This window comes from Schistocerca piceifrons, chromosome 8, assembly GCF_021461385.2.
Source record: "Schistocerca piceifrons isolate TAMUIC-IGC-003096 chromosome 8, iqSchPice1.1, whole genome shotgun sequence".
NCBI classification, from domain to species: domain Eukaryota; kingdom Metazoa; phylum Arthropoda; class Insecta; order Orthoptera; family Acrididae; genus Schistocerca; species Schistocerca piceifrons.
The window spans coordinates 153,138,202-153,155,848 of NC_060145.1; positions in this window are offsets into that span (position 1 = coordinate 153,138,202).

Consider the following 17,647-nt stretch of genomic DNA (forward strand, 5'->3'; position numbering starts at 1 on the left):
CTGCATTGCTACACTGACTGAAAAATGGAGTTTGTAGATTCCAACACTGACTACTGTAAGTAATGTAGCCAACAGGTGCACAGTTGCATTTCACAGTACTTTAATTTCACTTTTCACAACCCCCTAACAATACACAGTAATATGGCCAGTGCACTATTGTTTAACTTTTGATAAGCCTCATTAATAGTTTGCAGGCAAACCTCCACATATGGCTACAATAGTTTCTTGTTGAACATCTACAAGCACTAAAACCTTACCACAAAGTTCACAGTTCTTGAAGAATAATCAGGAACATATGGAGCAGAAACTGTCACTGTTTTTACACATGGCCTAATTGTTTAACTCTTACTCCACAGTTAATTTGAAGCATTGTTGTTGTTCTAACCAGCACTGGTTACTCATCTGAAACTCGGCCATGGACTGGCTGTCTTGTGTCCAACAACTGGGCGCATATATATCATCACAATAGTAGGTGCTTAAACTACACATTGTTCAAAGTTTAATTTACAGAAATTACAATTAAAACTTAAGTCATTAACTCAACTGAATACATCGAAAAATTCTGCTTTTTTAAAATTTTTTTTAAACAGTTTCTTCTGCTACAAGAGTTAAGCTGAATTATTTGTTTAAATCATGAAATTAACAAATATCATTACGTAAACAATACTTTTGACAAAACTGTTAATTACTTTGGAATTAATTCAAGGCTAGTTTTGCTAACATGTTTTTGAATAGAGCCAAATAGATACTGTAAGATTACTAGTATTTCATCTTCCAAATGTTTATAATTAGTACAGAATTTATAGTCACTTATATGGCAACAATAGAATTCAAGTTTTAAAACAATTACTTATTTTGTCCTATAACATAAGATACAAACCAGGAATAGTTGAACTAAATTAGAAAATCGATTACATACATAAAACTAAGCACAAAATTAGATCTGGTGTCATATTCTTTAAAACTGAGGACCATCCTTTCTCTTTTATGAAAATGTAGATTATTTTCACATACACTAATGGTAAATAGTTAAAAGTACAAAAACAAATTTAAGGAGTTAGATAGCAAAACAAGAGGGAAATTAAAATTATCCCAGCTTGCTTCGTCACAGGCTCCGCTATCAACAGTACTCTACAGCAAAGCATTAAATATGTGAGAATAAAATTATATTTAAAAACAAAGATGATGTGACTTACCCATACGAAAGTGCTGGCAGGTCGATAGAAACACAAACAGACACATACATACACACAAAATTCAAGCCCTCGCAACAAACTGCCGCCCCACCAGGAAAGAGGGAAGGAGAGGGAAAGACGAAAGGAAGCGGGTCCTAAGGGAGAGGGTAAGAAGTCACTCCAATCCCGGGAGCAGAAAGACCTACCTTAGGGGGAAAAAAGGACGGGCATACACTCGCACACACACACACATATCCATCCACACATATACAGACACAAGCAGACGTATTTAAAGACAAAGAGTTTGGGCAGAGATGTCAGTCGAGGTGGAAGTGCAGAGGCAAAGATGATGTTGAATGACAGGTGAGGTATGAGTGGCGGCAACTTGAAATTAGCGGAGATTGAGGCCTGGTGGGTAACGGGAAGAGAGGATATATTGAAGAGCAAGTTCCCATCTCTGGAGTTCGGATAGGTTGGTGTTGGTGGGAAGTATCCAGATAACCCAGACGGTGTAACACTGTGCCAAGATGTGCTGGCTGTGCACCAAGGCATGTTTAACCACAGGGTGATCCTCATTACCAACAAAAACTGTCTGCCTGTGTCCATTCATGCGAATGGACAGTTTGTTGCTGGTCATTCCCACATAGAATGCATCACGGTGTAGGCAGGTCAGTTGGTAAATCACGTGGGTGCTTTCACACGTGGCTCTGCCTTTGATCGTGTACACCTTCTGGGTTACAGGACTGGAGTAGGTGGTGGTGGGAGGGTGCATGGGACAGGTTTTACACCGGGGGTGGTTACAAGGATAGGAGCCAGAGGGTAGGGAAGGTGGTTTGGAGATTTCATAGGGATGAACTAAGAGGTTACGAAGGTTAGGTGGACGGCGGAAAGACACTCTTGGTGGAGTGGGGAGGATTTCATGAAGGATGGATCTCATTTCAGGGCAGGATTTGAGGAAGTCGTATCCCTGCTGGAGAGCCACATTCAGAGTCTGGTCCAGTCCCGGAAAGTATCCTGTCACAAGTGGGGCAGTTTTGTGGTTCTTCTGTGGGGGATTCTGGGTTTGAGGGGATGAGGAAGTGGCTCTGGTTATTTGCTTCTGTACCAGGTCGGGAGGGTAGTTGCGGGATGCGAAAGCTGTTGTCAGGTTGTTGGTGTAATGGTTCAGGGATTCCGGACTGGAGCAGATTCGTTTGCCACGAAGACCTAGGCTGTAGGGAAGGGACCGTTTGATGTGGAATGGGTGGCAGCTGTCATAATGGAGGTACTGTTGCTTGTTGGTGGGTTTGATGTGGACCGATGTGTGAAGCTGGCCATTGGACAGGTGGAGATCAACGTCAAGGAAAGTGGCATGGGATTTGGAGTAGGACCAGGTGAATCTGATGGAACCAAAGGAGTTGAGGTTGGAGAGGAAATTCTGGAGTTCTTCTTCACTGTGAGTCCAGATCATGAAGATGTCATCAATAAATCTGTACCAAACTTTGGGTTGACAGGCCTGGGTAACCAAGAAGGCTTCCTCTAAGCGACCCATGAATAGGTTGGCGTACGAGGGGGCCATCCTGGTACCCTTGGCTGTTCCCTTTAGTTGTTAGTATGTCTGGCCTTCAAAAGTGAAGAAGTTGTGGGTCAGGATGAAGCTGGCTAAGGTGATGAGGAAAGAGGTTTTAGGTAGGGTGGCGGGTGATCAGCCTGAAAGGAAATGCTCCATCGCAGCGAGGCCCTGGATGTGCGGAATATTTGTGTATAAGGAAGTGGCATCAATGGTTACAGGGATGGTTTCCAGGGGTAACAGATTGGGTAAGGATTCCAGACGTTCGAGAAAGTGGGGGGGGGGGGGGGGGGTAAGGAGTCATTCCGGTCCCGGGAGCGGGGGGACATGCCTTGGGGGGGAGGAAGGGACGGGTGTGCGCTCGCACACACACACATGTCCATCCGCGCATGCACGGACGCAGGCGGACATTTGCGAAGTCCATTTGCCTTTGCAAATGTCTGCTTGTGTCTGTGCATGTGCGGATGGATGTGTGTGTGTGTGTGTGTGTGTGCGAGTGTGTACCTGTCCTTTTTTCCCCCTAGGGTGGGTCTTTCCGCTCCCGGGATTGAAATGACTCCTTACCCTCTCCCTTAAAACCCACATCCTTTCGTCTTTCCCTCTCCTTCCCTCTTTCCTGATGAGGCAACAGTTTGTTGCGAAAGCTCGAATTTTGTGTGTATGTATGTGTCTGTTTGTGTTTCTATCGACCTGCCATCGCTTTCGTATGGAAGTCACATCATCTTTGTTTTTAAATATATTTTTCCCATGTGGAATGTTTCCCTCTATTATATTGAGAATAAAATTATACGTTTTCCATCACTAATAAAGAACATAACAGAGCTAAGGGATTTTAGAATAAATCTAAGATCATTTCTGATAATCCACTGCTTATAAAAAAAAAATACAGACATTCTCAGAAGCATTTACACTTCACAGAAGAAATCAATATTCATTGCCAAGTGACAGACAGCATATGCTGACGTCAGAACAAGAAAAATTTCATGTTCTGACTGCTTACAGTGTCATAGTTTCCACCTGATGTCAGAAAGTGGTGTAACTATGTTTTTTTTTGATAGTTATTTAATGTCTTAGCTCTTTTGCATTCATTACTTCTTAGAAAGTACATCATGATATCCAACAGGTCAGGGTGACTGATATGATTGTAGACAACAAAGAGCGCTGTGATGGCTACACTTAAGAATAAGAAATACTGTTCAAGCTTCAATAGTGGGCCTTAATCTGTGAGAAAACACATACTAAAGAGCTCATAAAATATATTAACTAACGGATACCTTTAAAAAAATGGTTCTAAAGCTACATTGCTTCAGATAATTGGTTTTAATCTGAGAAGAGATGTGTACAAAGAAATTCAACTAACTAACAATATGTAAAGAAAGGAACATACACACACAAATAACTAAATAAAATCTGAACTCCAAAGACAGTATCATTATCATATTGTTCAGGTAGGTTACAGGCTTTAAGCTACTAAATTTGTATTCATTTGTTCATTTATACACACTCACATACACAAAATGAGTGGATAAGTTGACAGACATATGTCTCACATTGTTCAGACATGCTGCAGTTTCTAACAATTCCTGTCTTCTGTAAAAGCAGTAGTTTATTAGAAGTAGTATTTGATTTATTGTAAAATCCTTTAGCCCCATGATGTTCCTTGTTTGCACTGGAAAACTGCATAATTTTATTTTTATATATCTAATTCCTTTGCCTGGACAACCAGTGCATCAGAAATAATCTTCATTTAGTACCTTGTATCAAAGTGTAGAAGCCTGATAAATAAAAAGACCAAACTTATTATGTTGACACAGGAAAGTGAAAGGTCACACATACCAGAAGAGGAATCATGCTTATCAAGAAATCACTTGGAAAGTATTGAAACATTACAGGTATGTCAAAATAAATACAAGAAAATGGTATACTATTGCAGATCCTTCTCTCTGCTGCACCTTGTAAATCACTTTTTCTTCAAATTTGTTGATTGTATTTTTTAGCCCATTTATTGACATGGGGCCCTCTTTGTAGCTGTTTCTGTTGGGAACATTCCCACAATGCAGCAGTGCTATGCTGTGTTGTGATAAAACAACATTACCAGCAGTGTTCAGTCTTTTTTCTGAACAGCATTGAATTTGTTATGTCAAACTTCAACCTGCAGTATGACTGAACAATGTGAGCCACATGTGGCACATGTCTGTCAACTTATCCACTCATTTTATGTGTGTGAGTGTGCCTAAATGGATAAATGGGTACGAATTTTGTGACTAAGTCTTAGAGCCTGTAACCTACATGAGTAATGTGATAATGATACTGTCTATATAGTTCAAATATTCTTTAGTTATTTATGTATGTATGCTCTTTTTTCAGCATATTCAGTGAATGCATGGATTAATGAAGATACCTATGATGTTTCAGCATCCTGTGATGTATGTAGCTTACACTACAGCACTCAGAATACCATCAGTTTAATTATATCCACCTGGTATATTCTGTGAATATTAACCTGAATGTGCTATATGTGCCATTTACTCTAGAGAGAATATGACAACCAATGCATGTCTTATTTGTTTTTACACTTGTCTCTGTGTCTATGTAGACTACACAATACTGCCAAAATTACAATAAGAACTATACCTTAAAAACTGTATGATTCATTAAGACAGTTAAGTTGTGTATAGAATAAACTGGTCTGAACATCAGTTATCAATCAATACTTTAGTGGCAAACAACTTAAACTTAAAAAATGAGAATGTAATAAATATGCTCGACTTGAGATCAGGATGCAGTACTTCAACATTAACTACATTTGAAGTCATGGATGTGAATAGAAAAACTGTTGTGTATGACAAAACCGAGACATTACTGAAGTCATGGTGCCATTCATTTTGAGATGATTTCTACATCTATTGTATCATGTGCCCATTGTGTTGTTATTTTATTGTTCTTCCTCAATCAAAACCAATAGCATGAAACAAAGAATATTCAAAAGTGATGTTTTTAAAAAAAAATCTGTTACTTAGTGTATTTTTTGAACTCTTTGGTATGTATTTTCTCTTAAGTTAGTACCCACTGTGTGAAGCACATACAGATCTCTTAAATGTAGCCATCACAGTAATCTCTGTCATCAGCCATCATATCATACAATCTCAGTTGTTGGATGTCATCAGTTGGCACCATAATGTAAAGTACATATCGTGCATACATGATCTTAGGCTTAATTTTTTGGGTATACAAGTTTTGAATTTTAATGTTAGTTTAACAACATTATGTTGCTATATTAATAGTATACATGTGTATTAGTGTTCCACATAAATTTAGTCACTTTTGTGATCTGTAGTTAGTAGAATATTACTGTTATTGCCTAGCTAAATTTTGTAAAAAAATATTGTAAACAACCATGTGTGAGAAGTGTTTGAGGTGCCATAGGAAAGTCAGTTCTGGGGTTCTGTGCAGCTGTTGTGGCAGATGGTTACATTGGGGGTGAACGTAATGGCATGGGAACCGGGGAGTAAATGGGTCTCTTCTGTGGTATTGCAGATTACGTTCAAGGGATAGCAAAATAGTGGAACAGGAAGGGAAGATTAGAACCTTCCAGGCTGAATTGGGTAGTGCTAGGAATGAACTGATGAGGTTAAGCTTAAGGTGAAGACAGGTGGGAAGTGGTAGCAAGGGGCAGGGGACACAGAAAGAGAACAGCATCAGACAGTTTCATGATTGGCACAAACAATATATTTGTCTTTCTACCTCAGTCAGCTAAGGAAGAGGCTCAAGTAGATGTAAGTGTAGTCATCACTCAACAGACTTTCACTAGGAAACCAACTGTTGAAAAAAAAAGTAGAAAGAAGGAGGAAAGTTCTGTTGTTAGGTAGTAGCCATGGAAGAGGTGTGGACCAGATTTTGCAGGAAAAGTTGGGTGACAGGTATCTGATCATAATTATTTTTGAGTCCAGTGCATGTCATAGCCAAATGATAGAGGATGTAGGATCATTGTGCAAGTGTTTTACAAAGCAGGATCATGTTGTGGTAGTGGGTGGAGCAGGATACAGTACTGATAGGGATCAGGGCTACAATATTGAGTGTGACATGGTAAAAATAGCATCTGCAACAAACCACACAAATGTTGGTTTGGCTCTTGCTTTCATGTGGTAATACCAGCCACTATTGAACATCTCTGTCAGGAGGGTCAATATGGAGCTAGATCAGCTGCTTCAGGCAGCTGCTTTGTCAGGCATAGGTTTCGTTCCTGTTGAAGGTATTGGTAGGCGGGACTTCACAAGACATGGCCTGCATCTCAATAGGAAATGGAAGGGTAAATGGCTGAAATGATAGCAAAATCTTTAAGGGGGGCACTGAAACTCATGGGAGTACTTTTTTAGGCTAAGATTAGTGTCCAGTCACCCTACATTGATTGAAATTAAGCTTAATGAAAAGTTCAGACTGGCAGGTACTAGAGATGTGAAAGTATCACAAGATTCTCATAAGTGAAAACTAATGTTAGTATCTCACAAGATTCACATAAAAGCATAGTGAAAAATGATGTTCTTATGTTGCATAAGAATGCCAGGGGATTCAAAACAAAGTAGATGAGCTTCTTGTTTCTTTAGAAGATTTAGAAGCTGAAGGTGGAACAGATGTACTATGTCTGTCTGAACACCATATAGTCACAGGTATGGAAATGGTAAATGTAGGTGGATATAAGCTGTCAGCACATGTAAGTAGAGAGACTATGGAGCGAGGAGGAGTTGCCATATATGTTAAAATCAGTCATAGGGTGAAAAATTTCGAAACTAAAAAATTTTGCGTAGAGCAACACATAGAAGCATGTGCATGTGAGCTTAAATTAAATAATGGCACTTTTATAATTGTAGCCATGTATAGGTCCCCACGGTGAAATTTTCAACTATTTTTAAAAAACTTGGCTTCTTAGTTGTGTTTCCTGTCAGACAAAAGAAAGCAAATTATTGTTTGTGGGGATTTCAATGTAGATTTTCTGAAAGAGTCTGATAGAAAGCTTCTCTTGAAGTATTACTTGGTTCTTTGAATTTGACATCAGTTATTGATTTTCCTACTCAGGTGACACAGGAAAGCAGCACACTGATAGATAACGTTTTCATAGACCAAGATAAATTTAAGCAAATAAAAACTTTTCCTGTTAAGAATGGTCTGTCTGATCATGATGCACAACTAGTTACAGTATATGATATAGCTCCATACAGTAATGCAAAACAGTCCTCCAAAATAGTTCATTCCATTAACGACTTAACAAATTAAAATTTTAGGGGAAGCTTGCAACAGTTAGACTGGGATGAAGCATACAGGGAACATGATGCTAATTTAAAATTTAACCTATTTCATGATCCCTTGTGAGTATATTTGAAAACAGTTTCTCTAAGAAAACAGTGAAATATAATTGTAAGAAACCTTATAAAAAGTGAGGGCTTAATAAAGGGATAAAAATATCTTGTAAACAGAAAAGGGAAATGTATCTTGTAGCTAGGAGGAGTAACGATCCCAAAAAATGAAACATTATAAAAACTACTGCACTATATTAAGAAAATTTATTAAAAAGTCCAGAAGTATGTGCATTATGTCTGAGATTAGCACATCTGATAATAAAATTAAAACAATTTGGAATATTGTGAAAAGGGAAACAGAGCAACTGAGAGCACAGGAAGACTGTATTTCTATCAAACACAATGAAAAGTTTGTTAACAAGCATTCAGAAGTAGAAAACATTTTTAATAATCATTTTTTAAGTGTTGTAGAGAAAATAGGACCTAGCTATTCATTAGAAAAAGCAAGGCTGTATGAGGCAGTAGCTATGCAATTTGATAAAATTAAAATTCAACCCTCCTCTCCAACTGAAATAAGGTAAATTATAAATTCACTCAAAAGTAAAAGCTCACATGGAATTGACGGCATTTCCAACAGAGTACTAAAAGCTTGTTCCCAACAAATAAGTAGGATTCTCAGCCACTTATGTAGTAGCTCACTGAAACAGGGCATTTTTCCAGATGGACTGCAATACGCTATTGTTAAACCATTGCATAAAAAAAGAGGATAGATTTGATGCTAAAAACTACCGCCCAATCTCACTTCTGACAACTTTATCCAAAATTCTTGAAAAATTAATGTATTCAAGAGCAGCATCACATATTTGTAAAAATGAAGTACTAACAAAATATCAGTTTGGTTTTCAGAAAGGCTTTTCAACAGAAAATGCTATATATGCTTTCACTGACAAATATTAAATGCAATGAATAACCAAATATCACCCATTTGGATATTTTGTGATCTCTCAAAGCATTTGGTTGTGTAAATCATGAAGTTCTTCTAGATAAGTTTAAGTATTGTGGTACGAGTGGGACAGTGCACAAATGGTTTGATTCATACTTAACTGGAAGAATGCAGAAGGTTGAAATTAACAGTACAGATAGTACTCTAACTGGGGAGGTATCAAGAATTGTGTCCCACAGGGTTCAGTCTTGGGTCCCTTATTGTTCTTAATATATATTAATGACTTGCCACTCTGTATTCATAAAGATGCGAAGTTAGTTCTTTTTGCTGATGATATAAGTATAGTAATCACACCCAAGAAGCAAGAATCAGCTGAGGAAATTGCAAATAATGTCTTTCAGAAAATTATTAAGTGGTTTTCTGCAAATGGACTCTCACTAAATTTTGAGAAAACACAGTTTATACAATCCCATACAATAAATGACATAACATCATTGATAAATATAGACTATGAATGGAAATCTGTTGCTAACGTAGAATACTCAAAATTTCTGGGTGTGTGCATTGATGAGAAATTGAATTGAAAGAAACACATCAATGATTTGTTGAAACAGTTAGGTTTAGTTACTTATGCTATTAGGGTTATTGCAAATTTTGTTGATAAACATATCAACAAATTAGCCTGCTATGCCTATTTTCATTCACTGCTTTCATATGACATCATATTTTGGGGCAATTCATCATTAAGAGAGAAAGTATTCATTGCGCAAAAGCTTGTAATCAGAATAATAGCTGGAGCCCACCCAAGATCACCTTGCAGACATTTATTTAAGGAACTTGGGACATTCACAGTACCTTGGCAATACATATATTCGCTTATGAAATTTGCCATTAATAACCCATCCCAATTTTCAAAAATAACATCGAAGAGCATAGCTACAACACTATAAGAAAGGATGATATTCACTATTTTGGATTAAATCTCACTTTGGCACAGAAAAGGATGAGTTATGCTGCCACAAAAATCTTTGGTCATTTTTCCCTGTACTATTAAAAGTCTGACATATACCCAACCAACATTTAAAAGTGAATTAAAAGAATTTTCTATTCATGATCTATGGACCAAGGATTAATGTATGTAACTTCAGAAATGACTGTGGTTTGTGTTACTTAACAGTATTTCTACTCAGTTCTTTGATTTCAAGTGCAGTTAATGTTGAGGTACTGCATCCTGCTACCATGTAGACTGTATTTATTACAGTCTCATTTTTTAGTATTGTTAAGTTGTTTATCACTGCATACTGATTGATTGCTGATATTCAAACCAGTTTATTCTACACACAATTTAACTGTCTCAATAAGTGATAGAGTTTTTAAAGTATACTTCTTATTGTAATTTTGTGGCATTTATAGATTGTATAGACTTGAAAATTGTCAAATGTAAAAGCAAATAATATAGGCATTTCTTATTATATTCTCTTTAAAGTAAATTACATGTATAGCACATTCAAGTTAATATTCCCAGAATATACAAGGTAGTTATTTTTAAACTGATGTCGTTGGAGTGCTCCAGTGTGGGCTGTATACATCATAGGATGCAGAAATAATATTTAGATTAGATTAGATTTACTTTCATTCCAATTGATCCATGGTGAGAAGGTCTTCAAGAATGTAGAACATGTCAGAAAAACAATAATACTTGACAGAAAAACAATAATACATGACAAATATTTACAACTGAAACAAATAAGCTAATATACCTTCCACAGGTCCCAAGTGGAATGATCGTCATTTTTTTTAATGAGCACTATATGAAAGAATCATTTTACAAACTCTAATGCACTGAATTTAAAATAAAAAAGTTTTTTTTATTTATAAGGTAATAAACATGTAATAGAACTACTATAATACTTATTTACAATGAACACATTACTGCACTGAAATGGTGCAGAAGTTAGATTGTACTTACACACACACACACACACACACACACACACACACACACACACACACACCATAATGACACATTTAATTAAGGAACAAATATATTGGAAAACAGTAGTTAGCATTCCTAGTTCCTAAACTGGCCTCTGCAAGATGTTCTTGAGTTCACACCACATATAACTCTTACTGCACGTTTTTGTGGCCAGAAAACTTTAGCTTGGCCTGATGAATAACCCCAAAAAATAATCCCATATGACATTATGGAATGAAAGTAAGCATAGTATGCCAGCTTTTTCATTTGTATATCCCCTATATCAGACACAATTTGCATTGCAAATAGAGATTTGTTAAGACACGTCAGCAGTTTTGTGGTGTGCTCCTCCCAGTTGAATTTATTGTCAAGCTGTAATCCCAAGAATTTAACACTGTCCACTTCTTCTATCTGCTTGTCATCGTATGTTAGGCATATACTCGTGGGACATGCCTTACAAGTTCTGAACTGCTTGTAGTGTGTTTTTTCAAAGTTTAGTGACAAAGAATTGGCTAGGAATCAGTGATTAATGTCCACAAATATTTTATTAGCCAATCTTTCTAAGACTACATTTGATTTGCTATTTATTGCAATGTTTGTATCATCGGCAAAAAAAACAAACTTGCTATTGCTATCTGGTAATGTTACTGATGAAAGGTCACTGATATACACAAGAAAAAGTAAGGGCGCTAAAATTGAACCTTGTGGGACCCAAAATGTAATTAGTTCCCGGTTGGATGATGCCTGATAGCTTAATAAATCTCTCTTTCCTAATAGCACAACTTTGTTTCCTGCCAAAGATATAAGATCTGAACCATTTCGCAGCATTTCCTGTTGCACCATAATATTCTAATTTACTTAAAAGTATATTGTGACTTACACAGTCAAATGCCTTTGACAGATCACAAAATATATCAGTTGCCTGTAATTTTTTGTCTAATGAATTAAGCACAACTTCATTGTAAGTGTAGCTAGCCTTCTCGATATCAGAACCCCTTACAAATCCAAACTGCGACTTTGACAGTATGTTATTCAAGATAAGATGGCTATAAAGCCAATTGTACATTTTTCTAAAATATTTGAGAATGCTGAGAAAAGTGGAATTGGATGGGCATTTGATGCTATTTCTGTATCTCCCTTTTTAAACAGTGGCTTAACTTCAGTATATTTCAACCATTTAGGAAATATTCCACTGATAAACACAGATAGCTTAATATGTTACTTAACTCAGAATCACATTCTTTAATTAACTTTGTTAATATTTCATCATACCCACTAGATGTTTTTGGTTTTAAAGATTTTATGATGGAAATTATTTCTGCTGGGGTAGTGAGGGTCAAATTAATATTATGGAAGTTACTTGAAATGTCTGGTCTGAGGTATTCCATAGCAGCTTCTACAGAACCAGACATCCCCATCTTTTCAGCAACAGTTACAAAATGTTTGTTAAAAGTTCTGCAACACTATATACATCTGTCACCAATGTATAATTACTCTTGATGCTATTTGTCCCTCTTCATGTGTAGTTCTACCAGTCTCCTCCTTCACTATATCCCATATTGTCTCTATTTTGTTATCTGATATGATAATCTTTTCCTTGTAATATATTTGCTTTGATGTCCATATTACAGTATTTGATATTTTGCAGTAGTTCTTGTAATGTGCTATAGCACCAACATCAGAACTGTTTTGGATTGACAGATACAGTTTTCTTTTTGTTTTACAAGACACACCTATTCCTTGAGTAATCCATGGCTTCTTTGTAGACTTTGCTCTAACCTTGGTTAGTTTTGGGGGAAAGCAGTCTTCAAATAAGGTAAGCACTTTATTAGCAAAAGTGTTATATTTTTCATTCATGCCATGAGCACTGTAAACATCATTCCAGTGAATGTCTCTGAGGGGTTTCCTAAAATAACCAATTTTTGGCTTATTGATTACCCTCTTGAGCTCAGATTTAACAGCTTTTATATCCTGTTCAGTATTAACATTTAACAGAAGGAACTGCATGTCATGGTCTGAGAGGCCATTGACTATTGGTTTTGTAATATAATTTTGTTCATTGGACTTTTCTATAAACATATTATCAATGGCTGTTTGTAAGCAATTGGCTACCCTAGTAGGGAACTTTACAGTGGGAATTAAGTTGAAAGATAGTGTTACTAACTCAGATAAGTTCTTATTGGGAGAGTCTTTAAGGAAATCTACATTTAAATTACCAGCAACCACTACTTCTTTGTTTTTGGTTGTTAAAACATAGACCACACCCTATTGCTGCAGAAGCTTGAAAGAGGTATGCCTAACAACTGGCTTAGATCATATCTTACTGACCACAAGCAAGTAGTAGAAATACATTTTCACAAAGAAAATAAATCAACAAGACACTATTCTGATTATAAATCAGTAAAATATGGAGTACTGCAGGGCTCGGTACTGGGTCCCATCCTATTTTTGATATATATAAATGACCTAACATCAACCAACCAGTACCATAGCACTATCCAGTTTGCAGATGACACAAGCATATTAGTCAGTGGGTAGACTGCAGAGATACTACAGACAAGACTGTCTGAGGCATTAACAAATGTTGTAAACTGGTTCAACCAAAACAAACTAATAATAAATAAAAGTAAAACAGTAGCATTAAATTTTCATGTCAAGAGAAACACTGAAGAGGATATAAAAATTCAGATGTCAGACACAGATATTGCAAGTGTGCCTAATACAAAATTTCTGGGGGTCTGGCTACAGGATAATCTTAGATGGGAAACTCACATTGACAACATATTAAAGAAACTAATTACCATGTGTTATTTAATGAGAGTGCTAGAGAACTGCTGTCATAAGGACTGTTTAATGACAGTTTACTATTCTAATATACATTTTGTCCTAAAATATGGGATCACTTTCTGGGGTAACTCACCATCCTGCCTAAAACTCTTCAGGATGCAAAAAAGAATAGTGAGAATCATGGCTGGAATAAAAAGGAACAAACCATGTAGACCATTATTTAAAAGGATGGGGATTCTTCCCCTTCCATGTATTTTCCTATTTGAAAGTGCAATGTTTATAAAGAAATATATAATAACAAATCCTAGTATCCTCCCCAAAAATGAAAATGTTCATCATCATAATACAAGACAGAAAACTGACTTTCATGTACTCCATACAAAAACCAGTTTGTGCCAAAAAGGAACATTACACCATGGAAAAATTATCTACAATAAATTGCCAAGAGAAATTAAAGTAAAGACTGATGTAAAAAATTTTAAAGCAGCATTAAAAGAATATCTGTTGGCACATTCCTTTTATAGTGTGGAAGAGTTCCTCCAAAATTCTCAAGAGTCTAAGTGATGATTATGCAAAGACTGTAACCATTAATACTGGCCTATAAATACATTCAGATGTAATTCTCAAGTTTCTAATGGGGTTCAAGTATAAGTTGTATACTGACTTGCCCAGTATATGAAGTAAAATTCTGTGAATGTAATTCTCTAGTATACATGTCAATTCATAGTGTAGAAGAGTTCCTCAAAAATCCTTAGAGCTTAAGTGAGGATCATACAAATACTGTAATCATTAATATTGGTTTATACATGTATTCAGTTGTAAACTTCAAGTTTCTAATGTGGTTTAATTATAACTTACACATTGACTTGGCCAGTATATGAAGTGCTGTAAAATTTTGTGAACATAATTTTCTAGTTTCTAAAGTGTTTTAATTGTAAGATATACTTTGACCTGTCCAATATCTGATGTGCTGTACTGTACATGTAAGATTCACTGGACCAATAAATACAGTACAATACAAATGGGCCAGTACAGCTTCAAGGTGGTTTGTGAACAGATTAAAGTTACCTGCAGGTGCTCGATATACACTTAATATCATGAAGGACTTTTTGTGAAATTCTACTTCTGTTGAACATGCTTCCATATGCTGTTCTATGCAAAATTTATGAATGTCTATGTTCTTAAATTTATGACAGCTCCTGATGAATGTGGCAACTCCTCCTTTATCCATTTCTGCGCTACAAAAGTAAGATGCTAACCTAAACCCTGTAACACTTAAAAGTTCTATACCAGTGGTCACATGATGTTCTGAGAGGCAAATTATGTCAGCTGGGTTTGAAGACTCTAATTCATCTGTGCAGATAATTAATTCATTAATTTTATTTCTCAGTCCTCAAATATTTTGATGCAATAAAGATAGCTGACATTTCACATGACTGAGTTAAAATTGGGTAGAGTTGAAATATCCACTGACTGTTGAAAATTCTTAACCAATATCTGTTTATGCTGATGCAATAAGCTATAATTATGTTTTTTGGTTTCTTTCTCAAACTGAAGGTTTGTCTCGGTCCTAACCTCTCTTAAAATTTGGTTTCTTTCTGTCCTCCTTACCCTAAAAAAAGGGTCTTTTCTCAACCCAATAACCACTGGTATTTTATCACTAATGACAGTGCCTCCCCCTTCAACTTTCCTGCTATTTACCCAGACAGTTTATCCTTCCCTTTCCTGTTGAGGTGAAGGTCATGCCTAATATAATCCCACCTATTGAAATAATCAACAGGAACCACACCAATGTGTGACCCTGCACCCAAAATAAGCAGCTGTTCCAACTCCAAATTAATTCTCTTGACAGAAGAGTTCAAATGAGGTCAGTCATGGCACTCAAGAAAAGATACAAACTCAACACTAGTATGCTTCCACTTCCTGCCACCACTGAAAATAGAGTGCATTAAGCAGTCAGAATGTGAAATTTTTCATGTTTTGATTCAGTATGCTGTTTGTCATGGGTAGTGATTTCTTTCGTGAAGTGACTGTGGGTGTAAAAGGTTATGGAGGTTGAATGCAATATCTAATGAGAAGAAAGACTGTGCACTGCTGGTAATGTTGTTTTATTAAAATAGCAGCTGTTGCATTGCTGCATTGTGGGACTCTCACAAGCAGAAATAGCTACAAAGAGGCCCCATATCAATAAATGAACTAAGGAATATGCTGAAGAAATTTGAAGAATCAGGTGAAATAGTTGGTGCAGCAGGAAGAGAGGGTGTAGCAGTTCCACCTGCTTTAATTATCTCTTTGTTTGATGTACTTGGTGTTGATGTACAGCATTGCTACACTGGCTGAGAAATGGGTTGTGGATTCCAACACTGTCTACAGTAAATAATGTAGCCAACATATGCACAGTTGCAGTTCACAGTCTTTTACTTTCACTTTGAACAGCCCCCCAATAATACACAGTTATATATATATGGCCAGTGCATTAATGTGTAAACTTTCCATAAGCCTCATTAATAGTTTAAAGGCAAACCTCCACATACCGCTACAGCAGTTTCCTGTTGAACATCTACAAGCAGTAAAACCTAACCACAAAGTTCACACTTCTTGAAGAATAATTGGGTACATATGGAGCAGACTTTATCATTGCTTTTACATGCAGCATAGTTGTTTAACACTTATTCCACAGTTAAGTTGAAGCATTGTTGTCGTTCTAACCAACACAGGTTACTTGTCTGAAACTCAGACGTGGACTAACTGTCTCGTGACAAAAAACTGGTCCCTTATAATCATATCCTCACAAAATTAGATCTGGTGTTACATTCTTTAAAACTAAGGGCCAACCTCCCTCTTTTATGAAAATGCAGATTCTATTTATGTGTGTTAATAGTAATCGGTTAAAATGGAAAAAATGAATTTTAAAGAGGCAGGTGGCAAAACAAGAAGGGAATTAAAATTATCCCTACGTGCTTTGCCACAAGAGGCAGCCCATTCCCATGTGTAATGGGACATCCTCCTCTAACTTTATTTTCCCCCAACAGTAGTTGTCGATACCAGTATTATTTATCAAATTTTGTACAGGTCAATGTTCTCTCAGTTGATTTTCTGAAAACTTCCATATAATTTTATTCACAGTATGTTTATATTTCATGCTTAAATTTACGAAAAGGAACTTCTTTATAAAATATTTTGGTTTCAATGTCATAATTGATAAGTACTAGTTCTGCATGTACAATTAAAATTATTTTTTTAGAAACATTTTGAAATTATGAATTATTGGCACACTTAAAATTTCTATTATTGAATGCGCAATCCTGTACTGTTTACTATGCTTATTTCTGGACTCATATATGAAATACTAATCAAAATTAATGATGTAACATAAAATAGTAGGAATTCATTTGTCAAGAAAAATTGTGAACCATTTGGAATATTGTTATTTCTGCAGAGTGTGAAAGTCATAAGCTTTCTTCTGATTTGATCAGATGTATCTTTGTATAACATGTTGAACAATGTAATTTCAGCTTTGTTAATGTGAAAAACCAAATTACTGTGTGATATAATTAAATGTGAGAAAGTATATTTATGTAAAAAAAAAAAAATGCTGCAGCAACAGTCTTCAGATTTATTTAGTTCAAACCAACTGTGAGGACCTAATGTGAGATTTTCAGCTTCAAGAATTGGACCCCTAGACAATAAGAACTGGAGCCATCTCAACACAACAAGCTAAGTAAACTTGAAAGTTTATTGTAATCTTTGCTCCTCTCAAATCTTCATAAAAGACTTTGCTTATTAATTACTTAGACTAAGCATTATTTAATGTGGATGATAGATGGAAGAAGGAAGGTGTGGGGAGATTACACATGGCAGTTTATGCTGAAGTTGCTGTAGGTATAGCTGAACATACAAATTCTGCAATCCAGTGCTCGAGCT